At 45.5% G+C, this 11,778-nt stretch overlaps 1 protein-coding gene across 1 annotated transcript in view; it reads right to left on the bottom strand.

The window, feature by feature from the left end:
• Positions 1 to 10,923, bottom strand: part of rnf144ab (ring finger protein 144ab) — a 54,393-nt gene extending 43,470 nt beyond the window's left edge. The window contains exon 1 of the mRNA XM_084314766.1: positions 10,671 to 10,923. The gene's annotated coding sequence lies outside the window, so the exon portion shown is untranslated. The remainder of the gene's footprint in view (positions 1 to 10,670) is intronic.
• Positions 10,924 to 11,778: the final 855 nt, after the last annotated feature.

The raw sequence follows: 11,778 nt of genomic DNA on the forward strand, positions 1-11,778 counted from the left end.
CCGGGGGGCATCCCAGTGGCGGGTAGATGGGAAGAGTCTACCCGCCAAGCATATTTCTTACCTGCCAATATATATTTTATATATACAATTTTTTTTTAAATAAAATATATATTATATAATCATACTTGTAGTTGTATTATCTGCGAGACATCGCCACCACGCAATAAGTCAAAATGCTTGCTATCTGCAAACAGCTCCACTGTCTGTTTTGGCTGTGTTGCTCTTCTAGAAAAATAATCCTTTCAGGGTTGCCTATTGAAATACTGTACACTTTCCTACTGTACACTTTCCTGATTAATTGAAATGGGGGACCCTGATGTAAACAAGACGAAAGTCTTTCTCTGGTCTGCATCCCCTTAACAATTGTGTGTATTGAGCTGTACTGTATTGTTAATAAAGTTTTCAATCAATCAATCAATCACACCTCCAGTACAGAAACATTGTTTGAGTTTGCGTGTCAGGTAGACCATTGATTGACAGTCGAGTCTGCCAATTACATCACATCGCTTGCACTCCGGTGCTGCAGCTGGACCCCATTGCCCACCTCTGCTGTTGATAACGCTAGCCAAGTTATTATACACACAGATACACAGTGGGCCAGTGACTTTGGTGTAGGGGTGTAACAATGCATCGATCCTAAGGGGGAAATTCAACTGCATCGATTTGAAAATGTTAGAATAGATTATCGCAATTTTAATGTGTACACGTTATGTTATTGTCATGTCCGTTACAGCCAACACACCGACATACGCTACTGCATCAACGTTATGATTAACAAAGCAAGGCATTCGTTTTGTTGCATTAACGTTATATTACTATTGCTATCGATAAATCTAGGTGTTCTAAAATCTATTGCTATTGGTAAGAGAGACTATAATAAGTTGGTGTCTCGGAAAACGAGAGCCCTGATCGCGGACTTTCAGGAAGTAAACAAGAAAAATTAGAGCTTCCGATTGGTCATTTGCTTTATTTCCCATGAAACCAGTCACTTCACTCTACTGTGATTGGACCGTTGGCTTGAGTGCAATGTGGGACTTGTAGTTTTTTAACGATCTCGCAGCGGAGGAAAAAAAAGACGAGAGAGGCTATAATCTGTATTCGCACAGCGTGCGCGTAATTGATTTTTACCGTTCGCATACACATATTTTTAGGGGCCTGCTTATGAACTACACGTCTACACGCCACACGGCGGGCAGCCCTCTAAGTGTCATGCGCCAAAGGTAAAAACAGACCGCCCCTGGCGGGCGGCGGGCTTTAGTTTCGGTCCCTGCACACACACGAGATGGGCGACCCACAGGAACACACACATGCACTGAGTCGCCGATTAAATGTCTCTCTGCACTTTTCCCATCCCGGTGAAGTTTGAGAGAGAACGAGAGAGAAAAAGAAAAGAGTGTGAAAATGACTAAATGAGGGTAATGCAGCTCCCAATTACACAGATAAGCCAAGGACCATGATCAGAAGAGTAAGAGAGGGCAAGAGAGAAGGGAGCTAAGCTTCTCTGATTGGCAGAGTCTGACCTATAGCTGACAGATGTCACAAGCTGCAGTGTTTCTAACTCCCGGGAGGAAGGCCAAACCGGGTGAAGTCAGATAGATTAGCCAGCTAGCTCCCAGTGGACCAGGCAGCCTTATTGTCTTCAGACAAAAACAATATGACCACGTCACAGCTCAAGGACATCTGGACCACTGCTACCACGGCGCAGTCCAGCTGTCCTACATGGCTGGGGAATAAGACAATATAATAATCATCTTAATGATCCCTTCCCCCCCCGCTATCGATATCTACATAATGGCTTATGCAAAATCACACATCTAATGAGCAATAGCAGCAACCTTTTTGTGATAATGCTCCCAATGCCACACCACCTTTTAGCCAATTGGCATGAACACACACTTGACCTACACGCCAAATGTCAGACTCCTGGGGCTCCTGGGCGTAAACTGACCGACTGAACAACCAACCGACCTATAGAGCTGCTGGTCGCAGCTAATAATCCAGTTAATGGCCACCCCCACTGAAGCGCATGGTAATGTCACGTGTAGGGATGGGAACCGAATTCGGTACTTTTGAGGTACCGAACCGAAACACGTCGGTACTACCGAATCAAGTGAGATACCGAGATTTTTTTTTTTTTTACTTTCTTTTCATGTCAACGTTCACACGCACAATATATGCTTACCTAGGATTTGACTTGATTCAACAACAAAGCAGTCGGAGCAATGGCAAGCCGAAAACTGTCGAAATTGTAGTTATTTGAAGTTTGGATTTCACGACTGAGGTAGGTACATTAAATTTCTTGAGACTAAAGTACCGAAAAAAGGTACCGTTGGGTACCGGTATCGATTCACAGGTACCGGTATCGGTTAAAATGTGAAAGGTACCCATCCCTAGTCACGTGTAGGGATGGGTACCTTTCACATTTGAACCGATACCGGTACCTGTGAATCGATACCGGTACCCAACGGTACCTTTTTTCGGTACTTTAGTCTCAAGAAATTTAATTTACCTACCTCAGTCGTAAAAAAAAAAATCCAAACTACAATTTCGACAGTTTTCGGCTTGTCATTGCTCCGACTGCTTTGTTGTTGAATCAAGTCAAATCCTAGGTAAGCATATATTGTGCGTGTGAACGTTGACATGAAAAGAAAAAAGTAAAAAAAAAAAAAAAAAAATTTATGTTTCTCACTTGATTCGATACTCTGTAGTACCGACGTGTTTCGGTTCGGTACCTCAAAAGTACCGAATTCGGTACCCATCCCTAGTCACGTGTCATAATTTTCATCACGAAGCGATCCCAATGAAAAGGTGGATCGACAATAACACTGAATTATTACTCCGACCCGACTGCCAATCATTGGACGTTTGCGGCAACGGGATAAAAAAAGTGAACATGGCTTCCACAGACATTATAGCACAAGGGGACTCATCTGCTCGTGTCTCGTCCAGCACAGACGTTTTGTTTGTTGTTCCACCAGCCAGAGAGCGGCCTGGCTCCTCCTCCGCTGTGTGAAAGCACTCTGCATGAAGGGTCCCCCCTCTCCTCAATCAAGTGAGAAGTTCACCCAAAGTTCAAAGTGCCCGGGCTTTGCCACGGTGAAACAAGCCAGTGCCTTCATAGAATAGAATAGAAATACTTTTATTATCCCGAGGGAAGTTTTACACTGCAAATCGCTCAACATTAAACATTTAGACAGAACAGGTCACGAATAAGAACAACAAAACAAATTGCCTAGGATAAGAATAGAATAAAAATGGAATAAAATATACAGTAAATAAATACAGTAAAAATATACTGAAGTCTACAGTAGGTGTAATATTGCACAGAGTTGTTTCAAAAGTTAACTGTCACTCTGTGCTCAGTGATGCAGTGAGGCACAGTGATGCATTGTATAGTCTGATGGCTGTTCCTTCCTTCAGTCCCTCTTACATAACGAGACGGGGGGGGGGGGGAGGAGAACCCGACTCAGGAGGTGGTATTTCACCGGATAAGGGCGGCTAATGTGGCGACACGTCTTCTCCTGCGCCAGGTAAAGGAGATCATGATATCCAGTAACGACCCGAGGTCCGCGTGGTGGCTGCTTAACGAGTACGGTAAGGCGGAGAGAAACGGGATACCGGAGCGACGCCTGGACTCGGTAGAAGGCGGCTACTGTCTAGTTCTGGGTTTGGCTGCACCGATTACATCACCTGCCCTTCAGCAGGTGCCAGGAACAAAGAACCATCTGCTCAAATTCCCTCACCAAGAATGACCGACTACACACACACACACACAGAGGAGGAAGTTGGAAGATTGGAGAGGGAGAAAAGAGAGAGGGAGATGGAGAGATTGAAACAGATCGAAGTGGAAGCAGAAGAAAGGAACACAAAACTAGAAGTTAAAAGACATGAAATAACTTTACCGGGGGAACGTGGAAAATCGGGAAAAGACCAGAATGCCAGGAAGCATTGCAGGATGAGACTGTACACGTTTGTGTGTGTGCCAACGCAGGGAATCCAGCCAATGAGCCGCCGGGCCTCAGGGAGAGACGGTGTGTTTGGGAAGCTCTGTCCTCAGAGACTGTGTGTTTGGGAAGCTCTGTCCTCAGAGACGGTGTGTTTGGGAAGCTCCGTCCTCAGAGACGGTGTGTTTGGGAAGCTCCGTCCTCAGAGACGGTGTGTTTGGGAAGCTCTGTCCTCATAGAGACGGTGTGTTTGGGAAGCTCTGTCCTCAGAGACGGTGTGTTGGGAAGCTCCGTCCTCAGAGACTGTGTGTTTGGGAAGCTCTGTCCTCATAGAGACTGTGTTTGGGAAGCTCTGTCCTCATAGAGACGGTGTGTTTGGGAAGCTCAGTCCTCAGAGACAGTGTTTTCAAGTTTCTTTAATAGTTGTCATACAGAAGTACAGAATACTTTTATACAAAATGCTTCTTACTGTTACGCTCCAGAGACTGTGCTAGACAAGATAAGTATGAAATAAAATATAGCATGTAAAATAGAAGTAAAAATAGAAGTCAGTGTTCAGTATAGACATAGTTACTTCTATTCTGCATCGAACATTGTACATGAGTTACCATACAATATACTATGCAATGTACTAATATACAATACTATATAGTGCAAAGCAGAAATGGGATGAGGTACGATTTAGGTATTTACAGTAAGGTGTACGAGTTGTAGTGCAATCCTTTACCAATAAATATAAAGTGTGTTTAGGTGATCTAAAGTGTGGAGAGTGGGTGCTGCAGTGTGTGGTTTGTTTAAAGTGAGTGTGTGGATGTGTGTGCTGTGTGCATTTGATGGTTGTTGCATAGTGTTTATTGTTCGTTGAGCAGCCTGATGGCCTGGGGATAGAAGCTTCTTCTGAGTCTTTCTGTGCTCGCCATGAGACGCCGGTATCGCTTGCCTGACCGCAGCAGTTCAAAGAGGCAGTTGTTTGGGTGGCTGGAGTCCTTGATGATTCTCTTAGCCTTACCCCTGCACCGCTTGTTGTACATGTTCTGGAGGGTGGGAAGCCCCCCTCCAATTGTGCGTTCGGCTGAACGTGTCACTCTTTGTAGTCTGCTTCGGTCTTGTGCAGTGCTATTCCCAAACCAGGAGGTGATGTTGCCAGTCAGGATGCTCTCTATTGTACATGAGTAGAAGTTCTTAAGGATCTTCTGACTGACTTGGAACTTCCTTAGGCGCCTGAGGAAGTAGAGGCGTTGTCGTGCCTTCTTCACAACACTGTCAATGTGTGTGGTCCATGTCAAGTCCTCGGATATGTGGGCTCCGAGGTACTTAAAACTGTTCACTCTCTCAACCGGTGCCCCGTCGATGCTGAGGGGGCTGTAGTCCCCGACCCCCGACCTCCTAAAGTCCACAATCATCTCCTTTGTTTTGCTGACGTTCAGGGAGAGGCTGTTCTCCTGGCACCATCCCGCCAGGACCTTGACCTCTTCCAGGTAGGCCCTCTCGTCGTTTGCAGAGATCAAGCCCACCACTACTGTGTCGTCAGCAAATTTGATGATTGTGTTGTTACTCCGCTGAGCCACACAGTCATGTGTGTACAGGGAGTAGAGGAGGGGACTCAGAACACAGCCCTAGGGGGCCCCTATGTTGAGGGTGATGGATGAGGAGGTGCAGTTGCCTGCTCTCACCACCTGGGGTCTGCCCGTCAGGAAGTCCAAGACCCACTGGCAGAGGTCATAGTTCAAGCCCAGGTCCCTGAGCTTGGCTATGAGTTTGGAGGAGACTATGGTATTGAATGCTGAGCTGTAGTCGATGAATAGCATTCTCACATAGTTCCCCTTCCTCTTGTCCAGGTGTGATGCTGCTGTGTGCAGCACATGGGCTATGGCGTCCTCCGTGGACCTGTGTGTTTGGGAAGCTCTGTCCTCATAGAGACGGTGTGTTTGGGAAGCTCCGTCCTCAGAGACTGTGTTTGGGAAGCTCTGTCCTCACAGAGACGGTGTGTTTGGGAAGCTGTCCTCAGAGACGGTGTGTTTGGGAAGCTCTGTCCTCGGAGACGGTGTGTTTGGGAAGCTCCGTCCTCACAGAGACGGTGTGTTTGGGAAGCTCTGTCCTCAGAGATGGTGTGTTTGGGAAGCTCTGTCCTCAGAGACGGTGTGTTTGGGAAGCTCTGTCCTCAGAGACGGTGTGTTTGGGAAGCTCTGTCCTCAGAGACGGTGTGTTTGGGAAGCTCTGTCCTCAGAGACGGTGTGTTTGGGAAGCTCCGTCCTCATAGAGACGGTGTGTTTGGGAAGCTCTGTCCTCAGAGACGGTGTGTTTGGGAAGCTCTGTCCTCGGAGACGGTGTGTTTGGGAAGCTCCGTCCTCATAGAGACGGTGTGTTTGGGAAGCTCCGTCCTCAGAAACGTATACTTTCCATTTAGCTTGTGGTCGTCCCGTCAGAGATTCCTCAACAGACCTGCTGGAGTTACTGCGGAACAAAAACAGGGAAAGGGCAACGGAAAGGAAGTAGGGGGGGAATCGTCCTTTCCTTCCTCGACATTCCAGCCCGGCCCAAACATTGACTTGGGCTCAGAGAGCCAAGCAGAAACAGAACCCCCCCCCAGTAAAGGAAGTGACAGCGGTAAGGAAAGGCCAGCACTTCCTGTTGTTGGCAAGAGGACGGGTGGCACCCTCCTGGCCACAGCCTGCTGCATACTGAGGACCCGTTTGGACGCTGGCAGGGTTTATACATGAGGACGATGCCGAATAGAGACAGAGAAATGTACAGGAAGAGATATGGAAGAGATATGGAAGCTGAACAATAGTCAGTATGGATAGCCGTTCATTCATTTTACTGAGGGTGGAGGTTAGGGCTAGGCGAATAATTTTGTTTCGATCATGAAAAGAATATAAATCAAGATAAAAACAATTATTGTGACGCATACCGTGTTGCTCTCACTTGTTTTGTAAATGCAGTGCACCCTTCTTTCACAGCGGTGCACACCCCCCCCTCTTGTAGAAGATGACGGAAAGGCAGCCTTTGGCTGAGAAGAAGGGTAAAACTAATTTAGTCGTTGTCACATGATGTTCTCAAATCAAGGAGTAATCATGTTTACTAAATCGTGGTTTCAATATCAATAAAAAATAATCGTGATTGTGATTTTTGCCATAATCTAGTAGCCCTACTACTAGTGGAAGTGGATACCACTATAGCGCACCGTTATATTTCCAATATCACTACTTTCGAAGGATAAAAGGTACACTACTCAACACAGTGTAGGATTACTGGTGATGAGCCTGACTGACTGAATGTAATTTCATCTGAACAACATGATTCATTTAGCTGCCCACAAACACTTAAACAGATTAGGTGAATGGCTGGAGATCAAGGGGATTTGTTGATCATTCATAATCCACTGCGATTCATGCTTCCCGATACCGAATGTTTTCATTCTTCAGAGAGCCTAATCAAATCTGAACGGAGCACGCGGTGCCGTTTGCGTCGACCCCAGGGTTAAGTATGCAGTTCCCCTGTACAGCAGTAAAAGGAACAGTGATGTTAATGGCCTCCTTTTGTTGACAACCCAGATTATTGGATGCGCTGTAGTCAATACTGACTCTAATGTTTGAAAGTAAGTAGGGATATACACTCTAGTGGTATCAGTCTGATACCGGGCTAAAATAAGGTATCGGTATCTGACCCGGAAAATCATAAACGACCCCAGCCATCCCAACAACAGCTTGATCCACCTGCTGCCTTTGGGGAGGCGTTACCGCAGCCTCAGAGCCAGGCCCAGCAGGCTCATGGACTCGAACTTTCATCAAGTCATCAGACTCATGAACACTATTTAGTCATTCAGATTTTATTGTATATATTTATGTATTTAGTATTTTAAGTACTTTACGTTGATTTTATTCTACTGTTGCACTTTTTATATTAACCACTCTCAGAACAGTCACCTTTTTCATACATCATTATTATGCTGGTTTTTACTGTGTGTGTATTGTGTTGTATTGTGTGTGTTATTGACATGCTGTAGGTCGAGGGGGCAAAAGCCAAGAATCTTGCTCTTTTTTTGTATGAGAAATGACAAAGATGAGACAATTATATGATACTGTGTAACATGCCAGAAACTAAAGTGACTTGGTTTGCTACTTTTTTACTACAGTAGATTTGCTAGAATTTGTTTAATCTCTCCAATTATGGAAAATATATTAGATCTCAATCTTTATTTTTTTTTGTCCAATGACCCCAAAGTCACAGTCATATTGTTCAGTAAAAGCACTCGATCGGAATGTGGTTATTGGCCAATACTCCACGTTTAGGACTCAGACAGTGGAAAAAGTGGTACCGTGGTGAGGTCCATCCTTAAACATTTGTAATAGTGGAGATTGAAACAAGCTCTGGATTAAGAAAGAATCATCATAATAGGCTACCAGAGAACATTTCTATCCAGATGTGTCAAAAACGACATACTTGAATAGTAGAGAAATATAGATGTACACTTGGAGGACAATGTAGTTAAACACACACAAAATAAACAGGTTTCTGAACCGCACTGTCCTCTAGACTGAGTGTAGCTGAAAAAAGTCACTGCGAGGCCACCGAGTCAAACCAAGGTCAGTTCGACATTAAATCACACGTTTTAACAGCTCGTACGCTAGTGGCTGGATATTCACTTTAAGCTATTTTAGGAATCAAAAACATCTATAATCTTCAAAAAAAAAAAAAAACATTTTAGGCCGGCTGCACTCCAGATCACGATCGTGACCATTCCATATGTACTCGAAAGCCTCAACACTCCACAAACAAGTGGCGAATAATCAGAGGGGTCATTAAAAAAAGGATTTCTATAAAAAATCCCCGACTGTAAATCATCACACAACATGTAGTTAAATACGAGCGATAAGTCACTTACCCCTGAATCACCATCGTGGGCCTCGAACCCATACCGGCCTATGAATAAAACCCCTGTGGGTTTGGATGGCAGCGATACAGCACATATAAATCAAGGCTCGTCGTCCCTATAGCTTCCAGTGGCCAACAACACTCCTGGAGAACACTAGGCCAAAACAAGTGCAGGGAGTCTATTGGAGCACATGAGGAAACAAATGGATTCACACAGTGAGCCTGCAGTGCATCCGACCAGGCTATTTATCTACCTGTCCTCCTGAGAGAGGGTGGAGACGGCCGCCCCCGCAGACAGAGAGGTGTGTGTGTGTGTAGAGGGTAGAGAGAGTGCGAGCTGGCAGCACAGTGCGTTCCAGATTCAGGGAGCCCCGTCACACTAATGAAAGAGAGACATTCTTAAAGCCCCATTCAGTCTGGTCCAGCTGCACCGCTATCTGTTACTTACCGACTCACTCACTTCATCTCTCCTCGTGAGCACGACTGTCAGGGGGGACTCACTGCAGGCTTGGTGGGAAGAGAGGGAACAGAATAATATGCTATATATACAGTGCAGCACATATGTTATTAGTGCAAGAGGAGACACCGGGACTATTCCGATAGCTCTATTCTGGGGAACTCGTCGAGAGCCTTGCCAAGAGGATGTCAATTCCGGAATCCGCTTAAAAAAATGTAAAGGCCATCAAGAAATTACACACATCTCTCTGTACTTGATTTGTCTCTCGACGACGACGACGACGACGACTACAATCCGGGTCATGTAAAGGGTCTACTTCTAAATATTAAAAATCTGTATCAGAGACCTGGCTGTCAGCAGCAGCTCGGTGCGCAGGCGGTGAGCCAAGAGGCTTTCTACACCACCTTGCCATCCTCCTGGCTTATACCAGGGTTGTCTGCAGCACTGGAGGGCACCAGATCAGTGAAACTTTATGCCAGGCCGGTGCCAACTGCGTGTGCCCAGTGTGCCACCCAGGATGCTACAAAGCAAACCTGCACAGGAATATGCCTGGGTCAGTCAGTCAGTCATCACCACGTCACAACAGGTCTGGAGGAGAGCTTGAGTTTCTTTGACGGCGACTCAGATGGAGGTTTAGGTCAAGAGTCCGTTGCACAAGGGAACAATAATTCCAACGACGTAGATGATGATGATTGATGAAATTACATTTAGGTCAGCATCTTTGACACTTAAGTGGCCCAATAGGCCGTGGTCACATCCAGCGGGTGCATTTTGAGGGATGATTAAGGGCAACAGCATCCCTCTATTTGACACGAATACTTAATGCATCTCCCTTGTTGACCATGAATCTAAAAGGGGAAAACAACAATGTAGGCTTGACTACTTGCTCATCGCCCTCCTCGTTACATTTTAACTGGTCACACCATAGCAGGCTAATGAAGAGCTAGCAATAATTAAACTACACACACATGACAGATCAGGCCTGTGTCAGGTGCGATAAGCATACAATGGGTGTTGCACGTTGGAATAGGTGTGATGATGGTGGAGGTGTCCCACATGAGTTCCCCCAGATTATCTGAATATAGGATTAGAGTGGGAGCCATGCTGAAAACTGACAAGTGTACCACCACGAATATCAGTTGTTGACAGGAAACTCCTGTGTGTATGTGTGTGAGAGAGAGAGAGAGAAAGAGAGTGTGGGTGCGTGTGCCAGAAACAGCACTTAAACTCTCAGAGGAATTCTGAGGATAAAACGAACATATTTTTGTAGATGCACAAAATGGTAAAAAAAATTACACTCCAACACGGCGACGAGTCGCACAACGAAAATGTTACATGATATCAAATGTTGCTACAGTAGATAGGCCGCGATGTTTCTGTTGTCTCGGTCTTACCTTGGAATCAAGCTATGGCTTGTTAGTTGTCCTGAGGAATGACATGAGCCTCGGTCTTCAGTGAACTCACTTCCAAGGGTTTTTCTTTTTCTTTTTTACTACCAGGCTGTAACGCCGACCTTATTGATATGGATGGTAAACGGACATCCTTCTGGCTTCTGCTTCTGGAGAAATAAATACTGTACGCACCCCGAGTGTTCGTTCGTGCGCTTATCAAAATCAGCTGTTTGCTTTACTCGCTAGAAAGACGCCATTTGTACTATGTGCTAATAGGAGGACTGAGGAGATGGGATGCGGCCGCTGCTTTGCTATTCTGAGACTAGTGTCTCGAGCGCCCTCTTGTGGGCATTTAGGGTGAGTACGTTCCTCCAGAAACAAGACAGGGGATGTGATTTTATATTACAATACCGCCATCTGCTGGTCAGTAGATGTTAGTATAATAAAACAAATTCCTTGTATTGTTCAAACGTAATCAGAATCATCAATTACGTTTGAACAATACAAGGAATTTGTTTTGGTACGTTGTTGCATACAATAAACATAGAGAAAGGGTAAGAAATTAGAAATGTAAACAAGTACTACAGATCAAACAAGTACTACAATACAAACATATAAAATAGGAATACAATTGAATAAAAATAGAAATGTTTACAAGAGTGAAAAATATATGTGCAATATAATATATATTTTCTTCCTGTATAAACTGTTCTTGTGGTGTGTGAGGTTTTGGTCTTGATGAACCGCAGCCTCCTGCCAGAGGGGAGTGTTTCAGAGGGACTGTGTCCAGGGTTGGAGCGCTGCGGTCAGTCAATAGAGGAGGTGATGATCGTGGTATAGAATTGCACCATCATCGTCTCTGGCAATTTGAACTTCCTCAGCTACCGCAGGAAGTAGTGTGTGCTTTTTTGGTGATAGAGCTGATGTTCAGCTCCCACTTGAGGTCCTGGGAGATGATGACGGTGCACAGGAAGGTCTTCACCTTCACTGGGGGGTCTCTCAGAGTGATGGGGGAGAGCGGGACTGGGTTCTCCCTGAAGTCCACTGGGGGGGTCTCTCAGAGTGATGGGGGAGAGCGGGACTGGGTTCTCCCTGAAGTCCACTGGGGGGG

The sequence above is a fragment of the Notolepis coatsorum genome (genome assembly GCF_963971535.1).
Source record: "Notolepis coatsorum genome assembly, chromosome: 5".
NCBI classification, from domain to species: Eukaryota; Metazoa; Chordata; class Actinopteri; order Aulopiformes; family Paralepididae; genus Notolepis; species Notolepis coatsorum.